Source organism: Mugil cephalus, chromosome 9 (assembly GCF_022458985.1).
Source record: "Mugil cephalus isolate CIBA_MC_2020 chromosome 9, CIBA_Mcephalus_1.1, whole genome shotgun sequence".
Lineage (NCBI taxonomy): Eukaryota > Metazoa > Chordata > Actinopteri > Mugiliformes > Mugilidae > Mugil > Mugil cephalus.
Genome location: NC_061778.1, coordinates 9,249,065 through 9,273,020, shown reverse-complemented (window position 1 = coordinate 9,273,020; position 23,956 = coordinate 9,249,065). Strand labels below are relative to the sequence as shown.

Sequence of the window (23,956 nt, the reverse complement as noted above, 5' to 3'; positions counted from 1 at the left end):
GACATATCTTTTTGTGTGTGTGTGCTCCTTTCACCAGAGGGGACGGCAATTCCTGAGCTAACCCGCATGTAAGCAAGGACCCACAGTATTTAATAGACCACGGCAAAATGGGAAAATAATTCCACCACAGCCATGCGATGAGGGTTTTTTGTGTGTTTATTACAAGCTTTAATTATTTTTAAATTGCCTCACAGGAGTAAAGGTTTTGCTTCTGATTTAATTTTTCACCGAGAACCCCCCCTTTTTTCCCCTAACAGCAGCAATCACAGCAACTGAGATAAAGACAAGCGATGAAGCAGCCGCAGCTGTAACACGCTTATTAAAGGACACGCTCAATGTCACCATGACTCAGCAGTGGACCGACGGAGCCGCTCGTTCAGGAAACGGCGATGCTGTCTGTCTGTCTGGAGGTGTAGAGTAGCCCGATGGCTGTCATAATACCGAGGTCAAACACATTCTCAGCAAATCCACGAAATCGAATGCCACCACACCGCTTCCCCTTTTCCCCTGGCCTTACAGTCATCTACACCTCGTGTCAGCACTTTGATTAATGGTTGGATTTACACACAGGATCCCGCACACTGTATGAGTAGGTATCAATCATACTACTCTACATACTCATGGGTTTTCAAAAGCCTAATTACATCTAATTACTACGGGTGCGTGTACAGAAACCTTGAACATGTTAAACATACGTTACTAAGTGTAGACCTAATGTGTCTAAAACACATATATATATACAGTTTAGCAGGTGCAACATCCTCAGTCAACCAGGGAAAGAAAACCACAAAGGTGAAGTGATTGTTAAAGTCGAGCAGCTGTTTTTTTCTTTTTTTGTCTGAGACGCGGCCGCTAATTTAAAACACCATCAGACTCTAATGAACGCGACCCTTCCCACTGGCCTGAGCTCTTCACACCAAACGAGACGAAATAGTTTCACGGAAAATTGCTTGTAGGAGCGGTTTGATTGAATAATTAGCTTTTTATTAGCTTCTACAAACCTTTGCCACTGGAGGTCAAGGAAAGATGAATTGTGTGTATGTGTGTGTTTCCCAGTCAATCAATACCCATGAATCGGGTGACACCGGAGGGCAAGGTTACCGAGAGAAGGCCAGGAACATAAGGAGCAGGCTGGGGTCGGAAAAATACCACTGTCAGTGATAATTAAGGCAGTATTCTTGTTAGTCTCCATCAGACTAGTCTCATGGATCACATGTGGAGGCCCTCGGCATTAATGCTTTAGCTGACGACGGACAAACTTCGACATAATGACACTTGATCCTGTTGTGTCGACACAGGTCGAGTTACAGTACTGAACCAGCAATTACGGTCATGTTACAATGGATTCTAATATTCACTTCAACATCATAGTGATTTAAATTATCCCCCAGTGACCTCTTTCATACTTGTTTTTTTCCAGTTATCAGTGATAAAATGAAATATATTGAAGTGACAAAGATATAACAAATTGTTTTTTAACCCTTTTGTGAATGGAAAACAATTGTTTTTAACACAATGTAATGTAGTTTTATCACTGGTATTTATGAATCTTCTTGAGTGTCTGTCAATGATTTCAATATAACATAGCTGATATCATATTTAATGGTTATTTATCATTAAACACTTGATGAAATCACAACTCATTAACCTTTTAATGTTCATTCTTGACCGTGGAAAGTGTAGATATGTATAAACCAAGGCCACTTACGAGCAGAGGATACAAGGTTATTATTGATATTATAACAATTCATAAGACACAGTGTGGTTACTGCAACTGGAAACTTTTGGTGAGGTGTCCAAAATTGCGATATGTTATATATATTTATTACGATTTACAGCAAGAAAATGATCCCTCCAAAGTCAAAATCTGCTTTATCTAAAAAAAAACAACTATGACACTGCATTTCCCAACTAAACCTGAATATAAAAGGAATTGATTTCCTTATTGTAGCATAAAAAAAAATTCAGTTAACACGTTCAACTTGCACAATGAATAATTAATACCGTGCAGCCAGGTAATCAATTAAATACTGACAGGCATGCTGTATAGATTTTCCCCCCATCCATCGTTCTGTATGTTATCTCCTTCACAACTGCATTGTAAGGAATCAAAAGTATTTAAGTGCATAGTTCGTGTTCATTTTAAGTAAAAAAAAAAAAAAAATCATTGTCATCATTTATTTAGGAGTTATAAATGCTTCACAGCATACATTAAAGCTGCAGTGACGAATAATTGAATCAAGCATTACTAAGTGCAACAGTGGGAGGTAATAAAAGAGAAAGCACAACTTCAGCCACATGAGGTACACAATTGCAACATTGAGGCCAAACACATTACTGAAGAGCGGTTATAATTGTGCTGAACACTGTTGTGAGATGTCTTTGTAAAAAATATTGGCTCCAGTCACATAAGAATACTTTGGGGAAGGACAGGACAAATGTTGGAGACACGATCAGCCAAACTCATGTAAAACCTCAGAGTGGGTCAGCGCTTACTAAACATCAAACGTCCTCATATGATATTAATCCAAAGCTGCTGGCAAGCAATAAATCATTAAAAATAAGACTGCAGTGAGCCAATATAAATAATAAGCTCACTTTTTCCTTTGAGTGTGATTACATTTTTATAGTACAAAATAAAAGGAATTGTCAAGGGTATAAGGTGGAAAAAATTATACAGATTCTTTATTTGAAAAGTTTTCGTCAATTTACATACTTTTCTGTGGCGTTTAACCAAATAACACGGGCATTTGCTTTAGTGTCACGGAGACAGATTTGGTTAAATATAGAGGGTTAGCTGTTAAGATTGATTTTCTTGTGTTGTCGTAACGTTTAAGGTGAATCCCACTAACTACAGCAGACTAGAGATCGTCTGATATATCGGCCGGCTGATATTTACATTTTTTACTGGTATTGGTATCGGCCAATACACAGGTGCATTTGCCGTTACAGACATATTTATTTTCTCCCAGCAAGATTTACAGACAGGCACATCCACAGGCTGCCTTGTGCTGCTGGAGACACTGAGGACCCCTACAGCCCATACATCCCCCCTCCCCCCAGCAGAGTGCCTGCAGCTGGAAAATGCTTGTACTCATAGGCGTGTGGAGCACCCCTAAAAATAAGAGTTTTGGGGGGAAAAAATTGTATTTGTTTTGTTTTTTTGTTTGTTTGTTTTTTAGCAACTTTTACAGTTGTTGTTGTTAAGTAGAAGTTTTCTAGCTGATGTTACTCTTTCTCTCTCTGGCAAGTTAATAGTGCAGGTTGTCAGTCAACCACTGTCCACAGTTTATATTGGAGCTGTTGTGCTTTGGCTTGGCATATATGCTATGTCAAAGTCAAGGTGTAAGACTAACACTGCCTGTAAGCTAAACATACTTGGCTGAAAAGGACCACGGGCCAAAGAAGACTCCAGCACCTATCTGTGATGTCCATTGAGAAGGAGGTGATTGACAGATTTGCCTCTCTCAAGGTTAGGCCCAAAAAGAAGAGACAAAGGATGGAATGATGTCTCTCAGGCAGGGTTGCCCATCTTTATTGGCCTTCAGACCTTTATCTTTACCTTTTCTTTTTTTGGGGGGGTCTGACCCTTAAATTCTTTGAGTTCAATAAATGTTTATGGTTTTGCTTAAATTGAGACTTGTAACATTTGTTACCATTGTGTCATTTTTATCATGGAGGGAGAAAAAATAGTATTGGCTCGAAAAATTGGCAGCATGTATCAGTCATCGGTGGTGTAAAAAAAAAAAAAAAAAAAGAGCATCAGCCCTAAAAAAATCCATATCGGTCGATCTCTATGGCAGACACACACAAGTTCCTCATATCTATTGTCTAGCTAATCATTCAATCAACAACATGCACCAAACAGCAATAATACATGACAGGAAGTGATGAGGAATCACACAAATCTGAGACCTTGTTCTCAAAGACGGTCTGAGGTGGTATTACTGAATGCACGTCACATACCATTAGCATGCCCTTCGTTTGGGTAATAGTGACACATTGATCATATTGTGCAGCCCATAACAAGAAAAGACAGGTCTAATATACTAAATGAAGGTTTAACAACTACCTCTGCCCCATTGAGCTTTAACCCAAGAATGCAAATCAGATTCATGAAAACCAAGTGATTTCACGGTTCACTGGCTACTACATAAGCATATGGTCTGTAGGAAAATGTATTTTAAAGCAGAGGGAACCTTTAATCCGTAGCAATTCAGAAAATTTTAAAGCACTTGCTTGCTGCATTACACTCTTTGGGATCGTTTAAAAACCACAGGGGAATTCAAGCCACCCTTTCCACACGGCTATATTATGCCATCAGTATTTACAGTATGAGCAAAAGACATGGTCCTCTGTTCACAAATTCAAGCATGAAGATTACAACGGCTTAGTACGACAAGTATTAGCATATCCTGTTACATACAAGGCTCTAAGCGGGGTTATGGGAAAGTAATGGAGCTGCCGTTAGTTGGCTGGAATTTTATGCAATTAATTCAACGCTGAAAAAATAAATAAATAAACAAATGACATATTGACATCTTCGCTGCAAAAGTCTTTCACAGAGACCAACGACTCTGAGTGAACAGATTTGAAAACAGAGGAGAGGGGGAGAAATAAAAAGCTTTTATTATTTTTACTACCCTCTCTCCCCGAATGAAGTAGGAGGGCAAAACCATTTTACAGAGCCCAGAGCACGAGTGTAATTTGCTAAATGAATGTGACAACTTGTCTGTAAACAAGAGCTGGGACTAAAAATGAATCATGCTAGCTCACCAGATATTTTTCCTTATTTACCATCTGCAAATAATGTCAGAGTTGTGCCTGAGCACCGTCAGACCTGTCAGTTTGACAGGTTGTGGAGGTGGTGGTGCAGCAGTCACCAACAAAACTGGTTAAAAAAAAAACAAGTGCTCTTCATTTCCTTCCCCTCACGAAAACATCCCAATACTCTCCAGGCTGATAAACACCAGGGCTTCTGTAATTTGTGCTTCTTCGTTCTTGAATTCATTGCCAACTGTAACAGGATTTGTCTGTCAAGACGAGGGTCGGACCAAAACAGGAGAGCAGAGATTTGATGAAACTGCTTCCAGTATGTCAAAGGAGCAATGCAGGGAGCTTTATCTGATTTTCTCAGCTGGCTCTTATTTCACTGGTGATGAATCACATACACACACACACAAAAAACTGTTTCATTTGTCTTACTGGTTTCTTTATTGCATTAATTAAATGAGTGAAGCAGCGCAATAAGAATACAATGTAGGATCAGTCATAGTAGGTAAAGAGGTTGAGTTGTGCTCCTGCAAAATATTACATCTGTTTAGTCATTAGGAAATATTCACAGCAGTATAGCATGTTTATTATATAATTGACTTAATTCATCATCTCTTATTGTGTATACAGCTAAGGTGGATTCACAGATCATAACGTCTCATGTCATTAAATATAAATTCTGTTTATAGCCATAGTACTAGCAATACTTTAGGCAGGGCACTGTCACTTTGGTGCAGGCAGAAGCTTGACAAGTATCCGAGGAACTAAACTCACAGAGTGAATGTTGTTTTGGTTTAAGACTAACTAAACTGTAGCTGCACTTTGTGATTAATGCTAATTTGTGAATATGCATGCAAACTAATATGGTTAATATAATAAACATTACCAAGTTTAGCTTCATGGAGATGCCACTGTGGCTTTAATGTATAGTAACACAAAATTAATAACTAATTTTATTTTGTTACATTAGGTATAATTCCTGTGCTAGACCAGTCTGTGACACTCTTTGGAAATAATTCATACAAAGAGCTCTAGAATTATGCACTAAACACTTCTGGAAAAGCATTGCCCAAAACCCATCTTATTTAATTTGTGATTTTAATATTTTGTTGCTGGTGCCAAAGCAAGATTGATATTTTTCTTGGTTAGTGGAAAGTCATGGCCATGGTTAAATGCTGAAAATGTTAGACTGGATATTTTTCCTTTGTTAACACTCACCCAAAACCTTCACGAAAGTGCTTCTCTCACTTGAAGCTAATGATGCATGCGTCTGCATTTCTCTGGAATTCACTGGAGAAAATATTTCCGTAAACAGCCCAGGAAGCATCCCATTGAAAAAAAAACATACTTTTGAAAATAAACTGAAAGAATGTCACAGTAGATCTGGACCTCCAAGGCGCTAAAAGGCTTGAAAGAGTTTCATTACCTTGGCCTGTTAAATGGTTTCACAGTTAAGTTAAAATGGTTCAAAAACTGAATTTAATGTAAATAAAAAGCCAACTGACTTTTCTGTTCACTCACTACTAACTACACAAGCAAAAGCTCTTTTTGTTGTTCAATAAATGACACATAATTTAACATTTGAAAAAAAAAAAAAAAAAGTCTTACGTCTTGTAAAAAAAAAAATCTCCCCAGCCCCTTAAAACAAAGACGGGGCATAGATACCCCCAGCCTCAAAACATCAACTATTCATCATTTTTTATGCTGGGTCGTTAAAAATGAAATACAGATAACACCTCGCTGCCCTCCATGGTCTTGAACAACACAGTCAAAGGGCAGCTTTGCTCCAAAGCAGAGATAAACTTCTTGTGCAACTATCATGTGCTTTACTGTAATCTCAAATTCTGTTACTCCATCCATCTTTCACTAAGAAAAAAATGCATTTTAAGTTAAACCACCTTTTAAAAAAGATTATTTCAGCATGTCAAGCAGGCAGGGAACTGAGAATTTCATTAAACTCTAAATCTGTCCAGTAGTCTCACATTACTGTAAGCTGTTGTTGACTTAATAGTTTGAAGTCAGAATGTGGATTTACTTCAACCAAATTGTTTTAGTGGGCGGGGCTTAGCTGGAGGCAAAACAGTCCACAGAAATATGTTAGCTAACACAGAGTAGCATTTTCTGTCGGTTTGTTGTTGACAATGGTAGAAGAAAATATGAGTTTCTTCATCTAAATATGTATGATATAAATTTTTAGATGCTTACAACTATAAATGGTGTGGCGGTAAGGATGGAGAACAGACCTTCATCAGACTTGACATATTGTAAATAGTAGCTTTGTCTTGACAGAAAACTGCACTACCATGGCTAGGTAAGTAATATACACCTTGTATTTGTCAACCATAAAGGTAACTATGTATGCGTTATATGTTATAAAGGCTATCTTATATAGGCTAATTAATATGAAAATGAATGCTATTACACAGGCTAAAAGGCTAACATAAAAGCAGAATATTGTTAGCTGTGTTAGTAATGTTTAGCAAAATATGAAGTGAATGAAGCTTGCTATCAAAGTATTCATGTAGCTCATTATTCTAGCATTTGCTAACTTTCTAGTGGGATGTTATTCTGTGAACCAGCACACAAGCATTTTTGATGATCGGCACAATCTTCTCGTTATATCATATTAAACCAAAAGTTTGTCCAATCTTTTTGTCTCAGGCTGGCAACTAGTTACATGACAACATTTTTCGTTTGAAGCTATTAGTCACACTCTTCCGATTCTCTCACCCTTCAACACAGCAAAATGACGGTAGCCTCTTATTCTGCTCTGTGTGGTTTTTGCCTCCAGCTGATGAAGTAGTGGTGACGTAGACCATAAAAGGATCCATACTACGAACAATTAATAATTAATTCAAGAGGATGTTCTGTCAACAGACAAATACACCTGAACATTTGACATATTTCAGAGTCTCTAGCAGTAAGTGTGCACATTTGGAGTAGGGCTGAAACTATGTAATCGAAGCTGTTGATTCTGTTGATATGTGGATTTCAAGGCCAGGCACGCCGAATATGAGACTTTATCTGATAATCAAAGGAGAACTAATACAACTGACACTTGAGAAAACATCCTGATGCTACCTCAGCGTAAGTACAAGGACTATCACAGAAAGTTTTGTCTGCACCAGGGAGTCGTCATTGTGTCCTTATCCATTTCTGAGAAGATATTAAAGACTCTAGAGGAAACTAGTACATGAGCAGTTTGTTTTGCACATATAGACCTATAGAAGTAAGCGACGCATATTTCAATTAGCACATGCCGTTCTACAAGTTAATAATTACCAATTACAATCGCGACTATCCATTTAAGCTAACCTAAAAATGTCTTTCCCACTCTTTCCCAATTAGGTCTGCACTGCATTAATCTGAAATTTTGCAATGACAAGTATAATAAGTGATAAGTCCAAGTTTGAACTGGTTTTATTCTTACATGATCTATAAATAAGAGTCATTAGTTGCAGGCTAAATTGGAAAAGAAACAAATCTAATGTGACTCCTCAGCAAACCCTCAAGCATACTGCATAAAAATTCTACAACTACATTGGTTGCCATGTCTTTGATTCTGTGCACCCGGGCATAGTCATCTTCTTTATGTATTATGGATGTACTTTGGAGGTAATGTTACAACAAGGTCTTTGGGATCCATCCAGCTCAGATGGATAGCTGTGTTTTCAGGACTTTCAGTGACTCCTCCTGGTGCATTTGACAGTTGTAAACATATGTATACTGATGGCATGGCTGGGCCAGCCATCTATAATGGATATGGAGTCACGTGGGGTGGAACAAGCCATCTCTAGTGAGATACTGGGACTCTATAAAATGTTAAAATGGGCCTCTCCAAATCTGCATTTCCATGAATAATATTTCGAGCTTAGAGTATAAAAATGTCAATCGCTGTCTGCCTGGCTTTCAGAGATTTTAGAGTGCAATGAGAAAATATGTCTTTCTTAAATGTATGTCACTTTAGAGATTTTGTACACCTGGTTTGCTGCATTTAATAACTTAAACTTCTTCAATGTCTGGAGGAATTGATTAAAATACATGTCTGAAGATTGTGTACAAATTATATACTTCTATTAAGTTATGGACAAAGCTGCTACCCAAATCTGTAGCTTTCTATATCATAATAATATGAAGCTGACAAGTTTAGATTGGGTTTTGAGATGTACCACAACTCTTGGATGGTTTTCCTTGAGCTGCCCTTGTCACTGTTTGTGCTTGTGATTGCTCTGTTTGAATCCCCTTTTGATCTCACTGAGGCAGTTGACACCACAGACCAGGTCACCCTGCTTGAAAGCCTCGCAAAAAGGGTTTATGTCACACTTACTGCCCTTCAAACGACTCAGACCATAACTTGCTGATAGATCATTTCCTGCTGCTGGAGGCAGTGCATCGTCTCGACTCTATTTCATGTTTGGTGTTTCCCGTGTATTGAATTTAGTCCTTTTTATTAGACCCAAAAGAGTCATTAATCAGCATTCAAAAATGTTTGCAATGTGGTTCTGACTGTAATTGAATTATTTAGAGGAACTGTTCCATCAATATATAATGAAAGGCAATACAGAATGTTCAATATCATTTGGAACAAGATTAATGTATGAAACCACTGCAAATTAGGGAAAGTAAATTGCCTCCATCGCTGACAGTGTCTTTTACATTTGAGGACAAACTGATTTCCACTTTAAACTCAGGCACACTTATTTCTACATGGTAATACTACTTGACATCCATTGCAAACAGGATATTCATTTCCCCAGTGGAAAAAAACACCAATTCCAGTCCTTCTAATCTATTGAACGACTAAATTAAACCATCAGATTCACCTCAATGACTCTTTTACAGTAACCAAACTTTTGGAAAGTCAAAAATGATGAATCTGAAATTCTTGAATTCCTCACACTCAGCTATATTAATCTCATTAAACAAGAAAAATTTCATGTCAGGTCTGGCACCAGAGTTTAGCAGATTTTTTTATTTTTTTTTTATTATTATTAACTAAGATGTTAGATCAAGATGTAAGAACTTGCTTCCACCCGTGAAAGCAAAGGTAAAATATATTCCAACCTTGAGAAAGTCAGTTTATTTTGTCTCATTTTCACCTCCATAGCTCTCAACACCAGTTGGAAATATGCAGTCGGGCCAACTAAGAGCCAGGATCATATTATTCAGTATAACGTGACTTTATAGTAGAGCGTGCTTAGTTTTGCCACTGATAAAAAAGTGTGACTTTTCCCTTAGACGTTCTTTAACCCTTTTATAGGGAACTCAGTGAAATAATTCTAAATTTCAACTGGAGAGAGTTATTGTAGGGCGTCAGAAGCTTCTGTGAAAGTGGTAAACAAATGCCAGCATGTATTTAGACCATTAGAACATAAGTGCTGATTCAGGCACTTGCCAACATTATCACATTAGACAACATTAGGACACTAACAAAGCAGTGTTGCTCTGTGTTCATGCAGAGGTGGACCTAGCAGACTACATTTGTTTTTCCTTGATCTTCTCTGACTGGCTGAGTGAAAACCACACACTTCTAAACCTCACTGAGAGGAACAGGGACACAATATAAAATGTGTGCCCAAGTTACCCAAGAATTAACTCTTTGCATCTTTCTCACGATTTTATTGACTTGCCTTGTTTTTTTGTTTTGTTTTTTTATTATTTCCGGTATTAATTGTCATATTTTCTGCTTGTATTATATACAGAAAAGTGACAGCTATTGTATTAAATGTAAGCATGTGAAACCATCCATCTTGGTACGCCTTTCCAAAGTCGGGTCACAGTGGCATCAGGATAAGCAGGGTATTACAGTCGTCCCTCTCCCTAGCAGCGTTATCGAGTTCCTCTTGAGGGATCCTGAGGCCTCCCCAGGTCAGATGAGATATGTAATCCCCAAATCAAATTCTGGGTCTACCCCGGTATCAACTCCCAGCTGGCTGTGTCTGGTAAACCTCCAGAGAGGGGCGCCCATAAGGCACCCTGGCTCCCAGCTCCCTGGATATTACAGCCCCTTATTCAATCGCTAAGGTTGAGTCCATTCACAACACAAGGGAAACTCATTTTAGTCATTTGAATTTGCAATGTCCATCTTTCACCTACCCTCCACCTCCAAGTTCTTGACCATAAGTAAAGGTGGGAAGGTACTGTAAATCCACAGGTAAATCAAAAGCTTTGTCTAAGCGTTGCCTGTGGGCCCAAACTATCCAGGCAATGGAACGTGGCATTCTCACTCCTGGCATCCTAGACTCGTTCTAGGGACTTGTAATTCAAGGTCCATTAAATCCTAAAAAGAAATAATGGCCTTGCCACCACTTGGCCGTTGGCATTTTTTAAGTTTAAAGTAAAAATTCAGGGAGTTACATTTCACTTATCTGGGAGCCAAATATGTTCAACTGCACTGTTAAGAGCCAGCTTTATTCTTCTAGCTGCCAGATTCAAAAAATATTGAGGAGGAAAACAGATGGTGTGTGCTGTGAGATTTGGGAGCAGTGAAGTGAGTCCCATTTTCTTTTGTAGTGCCCATAATGCAGCGATTTGAGAATGTGAGTTTTCCATTATGTGCTCGACCCAACATTGACGTATTGTGATGTACGTATTTTATCATAAATGTCTTTGTCACTGACAAAGACACATTCGGTTTTCTGAATATTATTTGAACTGAGTTTCATGAGTTTTGGTGTAACTTGTTGAAAATATATATGCAGCACTCTAGATGTGGTTGAACGGACACAGTTGAAGGAATACGAAAACACTTATTGCTTATTCATTCGTCGTTTTACAACATATCGTGTTACATTGCAAAACATATGTCTGTGAAGGTTCTGAGTCCTCCCATTTCCTGTTTGAACCTCAACTTCCCACAAGCCTCTTAGAACTGAAGGAGCAACTCGGTTGAGCGGCGAAACATCTCAAAACGCTAGTTGCTTTTTTTAAACGCCTTCTGGATTACAAAACACAGCCTTCTCAGTAGTGTTAGTGTTATACATTTCTCCTTCCATGGGAGAAATGTATGTGAACTAGAAGCAGAGTGGTGTGTGACCGTGAGACAGAGGCCAGTGATCATCCTCGTCCACTGGGACAGTCAGAAAGCAATGCCTTGGAGTCATGATGAGTAAAATATGTGCATGGTGCACTGAACTGTTGTAGTGGTATTCACGATTAATTGAAGTTAACATATCTGGTTCCTGAAGCTTAAACACTCGAGTTTGCGGTGCATATCTGATGAAAGGTCAGCCCACTTCAATTTATTTGCCAAAAGGAGTGGACACAGGGGAACAAGCAGAGGCTGGGAATTTAATCAGAGCACCACCCTGATGCTGAAACCCGCTTCTCTTCTGCAAGCAGCCTGCTTTACGATGACACGCAAATCTGAATATGGGCAACGGTGTGTGGCTAATGATCAGTGACTGTGACAAGGAAACTCCAATCAAAATCACAGAGACGGGTTCTGCTGACAAACATTTACCCAGGAGAGACAGCGTTGATTGAGGTCATTTCAATTTCATCTCACTTATAACTATGACACTGATCACACAGACAACTGTTCTTACAACACAAAAAAAAACAGGAGGAGGCCATTTCTCATTTTGGATTCAAGAGAGAGAATAACACAGCCAGACAGAATCAAAGAGGGAAAGTGATTAGAGGAGTTATTGATCCATTTATTTGGGCAAACGTCCCTGTTAAAAGAAAGTGGACTTCACCTCAATTTGTGTCTGTGGGTCTCTTGATGACTGCATGTACTCAGAGAACTATTAAATCGACAAGCACCATTAAAGAACTATTCCCCACTCCGCAGTTTGCTTTTTGATCGGTGTGTATGCTTAGAGCCTGTTACTACAGGCGTAGATGTGAGGGACTACATCACACATGCGGTGATATATTACATCTATGTAGTCTGAGGGGCGTTTGGTGTTTTGTTTTAGAGATAATATTAATTGGTCTCTAATCATTGAGATGCTATTATGTTGTATTCAAATGAACCTGTTTTGTTATGTAGCATGCATTTCAAAGACATGCCCTGTCTGTATAACAACAATTTTAAGGGCTATTGAATCCTTATTTTCTATCATGCATATAAAGTTATAACATCAGATTTCCATATTAAACGTGGCCAGGTTTCAAATATTGTGGTAAACATAAGTAAAGTTAATCCCGTGAGCCAAGATTTCTAACTTCAAAGTGCTTGGAAAACTCATTTCCTTTTTTTTAATAATTTCATCAGCTCATCGCGAATTCATCTACACAGCAGACACAAAGCGGCCTACTTGGGAATTTAACAGACTCCAACACACAATTAACGGACATTACGCAACACATTAAGTAGGTAATGAGCAGAACACTTTACCTAACAGAGACAACCTGCTTTTCAAACATTTTTCTTTTTAATCATTTGTTATTTTTGCTCTTACATTCTGCATCAGGTTCAGGCTTGAACATGCACTAACAGAGATGTGAATGAACGAATGTAACACTTGTCAATTGTCATTGTATGTGTTGAATGAACACAACCAGATGTGCTCAAGTAGAGTGTTTCTGTGTAAGTCTCAGTCTGTATTCAGGACTGACAGGACTGAAACATACAGAGCAAACACAAATGCCCTTTCCATTCAAATTAATAATTGGTAGGTTACAGTTTGCTTTTGTTAAGTCAAGGGGATGAGCTGGTGCTCGCAAGCAAAAGCTTAATCAAATCTCGCCAATAAAAACACAGTGGGCTTTTAGAGGCAGGAGTTAGCATTGCTAGTTAACTACCTTTGATATTACACAAGTAATCTGGGGTAAATAAAACATTTTCTGAACTGCGAATTGTGCAAAACTACTCTTAGGGAATCTGAAAATGAGTGTAATAACTTTAAGCTGTGCAAGCCGTAGAGGTTTTAATTTCTAACTCAATTTGTCGTCCCTCTGATTTCACTCCTGGTCGATTCCTCTAAGTCTTCTCTCTTCTCGAGTTTCTATGCAAAATTTTACAAAACTATTGTTAATGCACGGTTGATGGCCTGGCGAGGTTTTGGCTTATAGTGATTATGGTGAAGGTTAAATAAGGTCACTGTTTAGCTAAGGTTAGACAGGTTAGATTTACAAGATTTAGTGTACAGAAAAAAAAGAAGAAGAAGCTAACTATTGGTTGGAAATACACTACTCCTCTCATCTGTCTGACGTTTTGTTGACACATCCATCCACCCACTCCTGCACCTCGCTTTCCCTCTTTGCTCCCATTATAATTACTACAGCCTTTAGAGTGATTTGCAGCTTGAAAGTAAACACACGTCTTTCTGAGCCACTTTCAGAAACGACTGATGCCGTCCTCCTCTCAGCGAAGACAGTCTGGCTGGATTACCTGCATGTTATTATTACGTCCTGTGAGTCATTTGTGTGAGCGAAGACAATCTGGGACCGGCCCAGGAATGGTCGACTAAAATAAATAGCGCCACGAAATTGGGTTTGGTTTCACAAAGAGGATGAAGGATTATAACTTGAGTCTAAAAACATGCAAGGAGTGTCACAGTCTGCAGAGTCAGCTTGATAGTTTGCGAGAATTTATAGCCGCACGCCATTTTCCAATGTCGTGAACATAGATCTGCAAAAACTGAGCGAGCACTCAAACGTCATAGACAGCCAGTTGGGGAGACGTGAGCGTTAAAACCCAAAGAAACGCTTCACAGAGAACGCATTCAACCGTCTTCCCCTTTTCCTGGCAGTCACTACAGCAAACTCACATCAGCATGAATGAAGGAAGAGCAGTGGAGAAAAATGACACGCTGTGCTGTCTGGGGGGAGATGTCCTTCATGGACTACAATACGGCAAATGGTGTTATTATCTATGGCCACCGCATTCTGTTATTCTTCTCTCTCCCCTCTGCTTGTTGTGCTCCCCATATTTCACCTTGTTATTTACATACAGCTGTAATAATCCTCCGTGTTCCTTCCCCTTCACATTCATTTTGATATTCTACAGTATTTACGATTAGGCAGCTTTGCGTTTAGGCGGAGAGTAATGAATAAATTAAGCATTAGAGTGAAAGCCTAGAGTCCTACTCAGAGGTCACATGCATTCTGCCACCGTTTTAAAACAAGCATGTCACTGAGGAATACGCCAGAAGAATACGTCCAGTCAGATGCAAGTGAGCGGCTGTAAATAGGCGGCCATCGGGGAGCACCTGAATAATTTATGGCTCCTTCTTGTTGTGCTGCACAATCAGGGGAGGTTTATTTCCAACAAAGGGAACACGACGTTGGTTATGAATTTCTGTTACGCTTTGTCTCGCCCTGTCAAGTTTGCACGCCACATTTTCTGTCCACATTATTTCACCAGATCTATCAAACTACTGACAGGCATTTGTAATTCATGCAAATTCCTCAACCAATTTGCTTTAAAAAAAAAAAAAAAAAAAAAAAAGAAGAAGTGAAGGGGTGTTTGGATCAGAGAGCAAACAAGCTGAATGCTCGGGTCGCTCTTAATCTAGAAACTCTCATCTTCCTGCATCCTGGGACGCCCCGCTAAGTCTGTCTCCAGAGATGCCAGGTCTCCGTGACACAATTCTCCAGGGAAACTCACAGCATGAACCGTTAAACGTGACACAGTTGTAAGACATGAAGACATCATACTGGGAAGCTGTTCGCCTTTTAATACCACAGCAAACACATTCATTACCTCTTCTGCAGAGGCTAAAACCAAGTATGCCACTAAAGGAAACAAAAATTATACAGCATGTTGTCTGTCTTTCGATTTCGGGCCAGGCGTTTTCGATTGTGTATATCGACGTATTATATTTCTCTGTGGTTTTGATCTTAACCCAAGATCTTAGGGTCAATGGCTACAAGATGAAATTACAATCTGACTTGTCCTTTTGGACAGTGAAGACACAGACTGAAAGAAAAAGAGACAGTATTTACTGACAGACACAAACAATAACCCGCAACCTAAACCTTATTATGATTCCCACATCAGTCACAAAATCCTCAGTCAGTCATCCTGGGTGAATAAATATGTAAGTAACAGAATTCCAGCATGCTTTCTTTTCTTTACTCTCTACTATAGTATTCACCGTAGGAGTCATCTCAGACGTCTTAGCCCTCACGCGCCCCGAGTCTGCCCTTTTAATGTTTTCCCTGCCACCACACTGAATGTGTCTCTGCTTCTGTATTCTTGGCTCGTCTTTTACCGCTGTACTATGTGACAGATGTGTAAATGCACGTATTTTCACAAAACTGAAAGATAAGTACTTTTGCATGGACGGGAAAAGGTCAGCAGAAATAATAAACATCACCATAATTGATTTCTTAATTAGTTGCCATTTAAGTGGCCACATTCGTAATCATGTACAAACACTGTGGCAAAAGGAACTCTTACTCAGCATTCGCACTAATTTTTCCTGTTGGCAGTGGCTGCATCTTTTGAGATTATTTTTAAATGGGGACATACGATGCAGGTTTACAGGTCTATAATTTAATTCTGGGGCTCTACTGGCATATCCTTGCATGATTTAAGTTCATAAACTCACCGTTTATGTGCCCCTGAGGCTGCCTTTCAGGTCAGCCTGTCTGACTGACCGTTTGACGTTCTGTCTCTTTAACCCCTCCCTCTTCGTTGAGCCCTGATGCTGCCTACAAAAAACAAAAAATAGTAGTCGGAGCTTCTTTCTAGCATTCCTTAATCAAAATGCCCCGTCATCAATAATGCACTGAACATCCTTTCCAAGAACATTCATCAAATGGACAGGTGTTTTTGGGCACGCACCAACAATCTCACATCAGTTTAATGGGCAGAGAATCAAATCCAGACTTTTGACTCGTAAAGTTTTGAAACTTTGACACAAACTTCTGACACTGAAACTATGTTTAAATGACAGGAAATCATATATCCATATATGTGCCCTTTTACGTCAAACTTACACAGCTCCACTTCAGGATGAACTTAGTGAAACTCTGAATGGCTTCAGGGATAATAACATACATAGTACTATTACTAAGGATGTAAGGCTCTTTCTGGTTTTATACTTTCTACCAGAAAAAAATGCACATAATTAAGTTGTGTATTTTTGTTTGAAGATAGAGTTTAAATATAGTTGATTCTTTACTATGTGATGAATTATAGATGACACTTTGCTGGCAGCTAATTCCATTGTAAATTCATTTGTAAAGACACTTTCCAACAAAGCTGCATAAAAAGACACATGCAATAGCATTGAAATGTTCCTTCCACTGAGTGGAAGTGAGTGTGGTTTTATTTATCAATTAAATTGGGACAAAGCTGCTGGTACCTCAGAGAACTCGCCACTGTTTCTCAGCGGACTTTGTCCCGAGTGTTTTCTTTCTGCTCATTTCAGACGGACGCCATAGTTTTGAGATCAAAACTCTTAAGCTCGTTAGTAAGAAATTTCTTCTTGCTCCCAGGGCTGCAAGACCAGAATGGCTTCATTTGGTTCTTGCAGCCTTCATTTGGGAGTTCTCGCAGTTTGTTCTTGACCCAGAACTTCCCAGGCAGAACTTTTTTTTCCTCATCAACCACTCTTTGATTTGTCTGAAACTGGAAGTGGGCATGGTTCATGCAGAAATGCTAGTGGCCACCCTGTGAATTCCCTGATGCTAATATTTAGAGTGTGACCACTAATCTCTTCAGGGTAGAGATCGGCATACTGTGTGTAAGTACATGCTGAATGAACGAATACAGTCGTCAAAACAGCTGGCCGGCATCCAAAAATCAGAAAAGTGTCTCCGTCTCTTGCATCTCCTAAAATGACTAGCGCGTATGCTGCAGTGAGACGGACCTATGAGGACTTCCCTGGAGTTCTGCACTTGAGTTTCTCCTGAAGTGTAAATGACATGGCCAGAACAAACTTGGTTGTTGTTCTTGCTGAACTCTCACTTCTGTATGTAAGAAGTTTAAGAGCCACATCTTGTGTTTCTGGACTCCTTATCTTATTATTGTAAATAGTTCTTTATACACTCACCAGCAACTTTATTAAGTATGCCATACTAGTAAAAGGTTGGACCCCCTTTGCCTTCACAACTGCCTTAACTCTGAGCGGTAAATATCCCCCACAACATTACACCACCACCACCAGCCCGAACCGTTGATACAAGGCAGGATGGATCCATGCTTTCATGTCGCAGCTGAAATCAAGACTCAACAGACCAGGCAACGTTTATTCCAATTTTCTATTGTCCAATTTTGGGGAACCTGTGCGAACTGTAGTCTCAGTTTCAGATGACATGGTATTCTGAATTCCTTGGTTGTAACCAGTGGTTATTTGAGTTACTGTTGCCTTTCTATCATATCGAACCAGTCTGCCCATTCTCCTCTGACCTCTCACATCAACAAGGCATTTTCATCCACACAGCTGCCACTTAATGGATATTTTTTCTTTTTTGGACCATTCTCTGTAAACCCTAGAGATGGTTGTGCATGAAAATCCCAGTAGATCAGCAGTTTCTGAAATACTCAGACCAGCCCGTCTGGCACCAACAACCACACCATGTTCAAAGTCACTTAAATCCCCTTTCTTCCCCATTATGATGCTCAGTTTGAACTTCAGCAAGTTGTCTTGATCACCTCTACATGAATAAATGCACTGAGTTGCAACCATGTGATTGGCTGATTAGCTAATCGTGTTAACAAGCAATTGAACAGTAATAAAGTGGCCAGTGAGTGTAAATGTGCTCGTGCAACTTGGCTTGTGCAGTGAACTTGGAATGACCAAATGCTTCATGATCATATAACATGATGGAGAAAAATCTAAAGCTCAGAAAAATTGTTGCACAGTGGAAAACAAAACAGGTATTTCTGTAGAAGCAACAATCACAAACAAGTAGCAGCTTGGCACTACAGCTAATAGGAAGAAACCATACAGTCACTGATTTCTAACTCTAAACCCAAGTGTTTCGTCCTAACAGTGTTTTTCTCTGGAATATTACACTCAATCCTCGTCTGTTAGCTGCTGCGTGATAACACGCTTCAGAGCCGCAGCGTAGTCACAAAGGTTTCTAAATGTGGAGACACCTTCCCGAGATGTGGGGCAACAAAACCTGAGGAAACACAGTCGGGGTGAGTTCTCAAATCACAGAACTCCGTGGGAATTTTTATGTCAGATATTCACATGTCACACTGCAACAATCAGGAGTCGGGCTGAAAGACGATGCTGATCCTCCGATAATACAGGTGCCGTGAAAGAAGGCTAGCCTTTGTTATGTAAATGCATGTGGCTAGCCTATAAATACTTACAATACAATCGCACTATAAATAATAAATATATGCAGATGTGATAAAATTATAATAAATTACCAATCGCCTTTATGGACGCGCAGGTCTTTTTGTGTTGAAAGCTGAAAGGGAGAGCGAGAGACCCGTATTTCACTGTAATTCTTAACAAAGATCCGAGAGGATTACGTCCCATTTGCAGCTTGTCTTTGGGATCAGGCATCAATTTGCTGCTGTGGGAGATAGCAAGTCTTGCTGCAGTGCACATGTGGGCAGGGAATGAGGCGAATGTTTGCTCACCTCTCCAACCTAATCTGTTGTTCATCAAAGAGATCTATTTTCTGCCCCCTTTGTACCCTTTTTCACTGGACTGCAAACTCTGACAAGGTGCCTGAGTCCGTGCTCTTTAATGATGATATATGGGAGTTATCCTGACGACGGTGTCAGATCAGGGGATGCTGCTGTGGGCGTAAACCTGGAGGCGACGCATGGAAGTTAGATAAGAAAATATATTGTATTTCTTCTGAAGTTCAAAGAGATTATTTTGTAATGGAATGCTGAGAAACAAGTGAAAGCGCCTCGAGGTGCTTTAACTCGGTTAAACTGATCTTAACATTGACTATTAACCTCCATTTCTAATGTGTTTACCCATAATTGAGAATGCCACAACTTAAGCCTTTACCAGAGTCAGGGATGAAAGCAGATATCTGTGCAGAGTAACAATTAATGAGCCCTCAGATTTTGAGTTTTAAATCGCAGGTAGATGCAAGTGATGCCCATTTGATAAACTGCAGGAGCGGTGCGATGCTGTTCAGCAATTTTTTTGCCATTGTTTTGGTGCGTTTTTCAGACATCTTCGCCGCTGCGGTAATGAAGATCAATTCACAAATCCCCGAAGTACACACACAAAAAATGGCTTTAATTGTGTGTGAAATCTAGCCGTTGTTTCGACTCGCGTTGCTTTGACACCGCGCGTTCCGCAACAGCCATTTCTCAAACTGACACAGAATATAGAAGGGTTGCGGCCTCCTCCTGTTTAATTATAGCGCCTTGAGAAAAGCAGCAGATGCCAACAAAAGACATCAAAACAGCTATTTGCATGAAGAGAGTCTAATTTCAAAATTAGGCAAGAATCTATATTTTGGTGCGCTGATGTTTTCCGTGTGCAGAATATGCTCCCGTGGAGGAAAATGGCTCATTCAAGAGCTCCCAGTTTTGTAACACACTCATGTCCCTTGTTTTTTCTGCTGTATGATGAACATGTGAGAAACATCACAGTCAGCTGCACAACACTACAAGGCCTGAAGTCTCGCACAGTTTAATGAAGAGTAATAAAAGCTAAAAGTAATACTCTCTTTCAGAAATAAGTACAAAAACCTCTGCATTGCTGGTTCTAATCAATCATTTATAAAATGCTGTGCTCAGGGCTGGTTAATTATATTAAGCTTTATGGTAATGATTTTATTCTTTATAGAAAACACTGGGTATTTTCATAACCTGAGGTAATCCTTATGAAGCCTTTGTCAAACTTAAGGGAAAGAGAACTGTTAAATAAGCATTTCACCAGCATCCCGTGTAGGAGTATCGGCACTAATTAAACTGCGCGATATTTATTTATTTACTCGCTTATTTATTATTGCTTCAGACTTCCGTTTGTTTCCAATGTGCGCATAATCACTGACTGTCAGCAAGCAGTTTCGCACATTACCCGCGATTAAGGTCACACTGGTAAAACTGATTTTTTTTTTCCTGATTGCTAAATTCACAACTCTGAGATTCTTGATTATGTAAAATACAATAATTAATATATGTGTTTTGCATTTTTGAAGCTTGAGCAGGAAGAAATCTGCAATCAAGCTGTAACTTTGAAGTATTTTTTCGTTCTGTGATACACAAAATAAACAGAACAACCCTTACGAACCGTCTTTCCATTCTCCAGATCAGGTGTTGTTACACTATTGTAATCCTCCTTAGCTCTCTTTGCCTTATTATCTTTGTTGAACTTTAGCATTGACGTTGAGCATTAAAGGACCTGCGGTAGCAATTTGTTTTGATGCGTGCAAATGGTTTTTCCTCATTAGAAACAGCTCCATGAATGCATTTGCACGAACAACATATAGAGTCAACAGCAAATACATGAAGCAGGCTCTCAGTAATAATGGTCCAGTATACGGCCTTTGTTGAGCACGGTTTTGCGCAGTCTCTCTCTATAAAACAGATTTTATGGGGGAAAACTAATGAATGTATTTCAGCCTGAATCTCACATGTAAAGAAAAAATATGTCAAAGGTGTCAAACTCATTTCCTGCATTCAGCTTGCTACCAACAAAAGCTGAGATAAATGATCTCACATGCACGTCACCAACTTGTGCTTAATTCAAACTCTAAAACTAATCCAAAGAACCAGATATTCGACTCAACCCATCACCATTCCATTAAAACATAAAGAGCTCTACATCGCCCTTCATTTATTTATAGGTGAATTAAATAGCTAATTCAATGGTTCTGGCTTTAAAGGCTTTGTTATTGCACATACTATGGATTATTAACTTTCGATTTTTACCTAACCTTTGAATTAGCTGGTGGCTGATTCCCTGCGCGGTGCTAAAACCAGACACTCCACTTGTGTAGAAAAAGCGTCCTGCAGGACTGCCAGCTCAGAGCCAGAAAAATCAATGTTGTCTCACAGTGGCACATTATGTAAACCCCAGCTACCTGAAAATGATCAGATCCAGTATCAACGCTGTTCAGCGGCCGCATGTGTTGATGTCTCTCTTAAGTACTGACGTCTGTGTCACACTGTGAAATATGAAGCCTTTATTCTCTTCTTGAGTTGGCACACGTGTTCCTTTAATGTGTTATGCTTATTTCATGGAGGGGGGGGGGCCTTCCTCTTAGTATTTGAATGTGTGGATTGGTGTAGCAGTTTTATTTACCAAGTCTTACTGATTTAACATCTATTTGTTTTTTACTACATTATTTACTCATAATTTATTCACCAGCTACAGCTACTAGTATATATGGTAAAGTAACTTAACCTCCTGAGATCCTCCATCCTCATATGGGGACATTAAGTTTCAGGTCGTAGCAAAGGGTTGATGCACCAGTCAGTAAAAACATGATAGCAGATTCATTCTACAGACAAACAGGAAAAAAGTGGATGAGGAACTAAACCCCATCAAATTCTACGGTTACAACTTTATTTATGCTTATTAACGTTTGTAGTTTCATATTATCCGCAAATTTAACAAATTTTATCAATAGCAATGAGCTAAAACCTCGCTAATTAGCTGTTAACTGTTCGCAATTCTTGTTTTGTTCAGTCATGCACAGGTATTAAAATAAACATTTTTATATTTTGTCACACATTGGTGACTTTATTATAATATTAATAATTAAATAATCCCAGCGTCCACCTACACGGACATTGTTTTTTTGCTGAAAGATTATGCTTAGTTTTTATACTTCTTATGTCCTACCCAAACACCTTGGAGAAATTAAAAATGCATAGAAAATACAAGCTCAGGTCTCAGGAGGTTAAGTGACACTTGACTTCTGCATAGCCTCTTGGCTCTGTTTTAGGGCTTCAGGAAATCTGGCTGTGACAAGGGACTTTGGCCAATCACAGGTCCACTTGGAGAGAATTGGCTGTCAAATGCAGATGCATGTGCCTATTACATTAAACGGTGGGCAGTGGTGGAAAATCCTGCAGGAAAAGCTGCTAGCGCTACTATCGGTCTGTTGGTTTTCAAAAATCAGTGATCGTATCGGCCTAAGGTCGCACCGGTGCTGTATTCGTTTTCCCATGACATCTTATTGTGTTTTAGTGGCAGGCTGTGCTGAATGTGGCGAGAGTTTACCCTTCTGCTAACCATAGTTAAAGCCAATTCTTATACCGCTGCTATACACCTATCAGGCATAACATTATGACCACCTTAATAGTGTGTAGGTCTTCGTTGTGCCTCCAAAGCAGTTGTGACTCATCAGAGAATGGACATGGGTCTTCTGGGGGTGTCCTGTGGTGACTGGTAACAGGATGTTGTTAGTGGGGGGCCTTTGAGAGGAGGGACATCTGTGGATCAGATTTGTTCCAGCGCACAGATACTTGATCAGTTTGGGATCTGGTGAGTTTGGAGGCCAGGTCAACACTGGTGTTTTTCATGTTTTATGAGTTGTTACTAAAGTGTTTTTCTGTGTGTGTCTGTGTCAGGCTGCATCCTGCTGGGGATGGCTGCTGCCTTCAAGGTCATTGCTATACGGTGAGGATGTCTGGTCTGGTCTATGTGGGTGGTACATGTCTAAGTAACATCCACTCAATTGCCAGGTCCACATGGTTTCCCAGCAGAACATAGCACAGGGCGTTATGTACTTCTACTGTCAGTGGTTTTAATGTTGTGGCTGATCGGTGTATAACTGCAACAGATTTTCCAAATTTTCAAGATTAAAAACGTCTGCCTCATCTTAAATTAGTGAAATAAATTCTTATTTGTTAGATCACAGACAAGACAACATTAGTATCAGTACAGACCTGTGAGGTGAACACTGTAAAACACAAGAAAACTAATTTAGCAAGTGTGCTGACATTGTGTATCAAGTTACACAACTTCTTTGTGCTCCCATAATAACTTTTGTTTCAGGGCCTGGGAAAGTTGACACACAATTACCACTGTAGTGGCTTTACATGACATTGATGAAGCTGTTAGTAAAGGCCTGGAAAAGCCACAACAAACAACTCAGATCTTTCAGTTCCATTACAGACTCTCGGTCCTTACAAAATGGAGCGAAAAAGGAAATTTAGCTGCTTGTCAAAAAATGAAGAAAATGAGGAAACAATGGGAGGAAGCGAACAGCGTCGCTGTAAGAAGCTTGGATTTTTTTTCTATTTTTTAATTATTTATTTATTTTTTTTACACACAAAGGCATTTATGAAAACTTTTCATTTAGAATATCCAGCTGCTCCATTTTCTGAGAGGTGATAATGTGC

General features: G+C 39.4%; 1 protein-coding gene across 5 annotated transcripts in view; it reads right to left on the bottom strand.

Annotated features, from left to right (window-relative positions):
- The window catches only part of lrfn1 (leucine rich repeat and fibronectin type III domain containing 1), a 199,911-nt gene that overhangs the window by 28,729 nt on the left and 147,226 nt on the right, over positions 1-23,956 (bottom strand). The window lies entirely within an intron of this gene.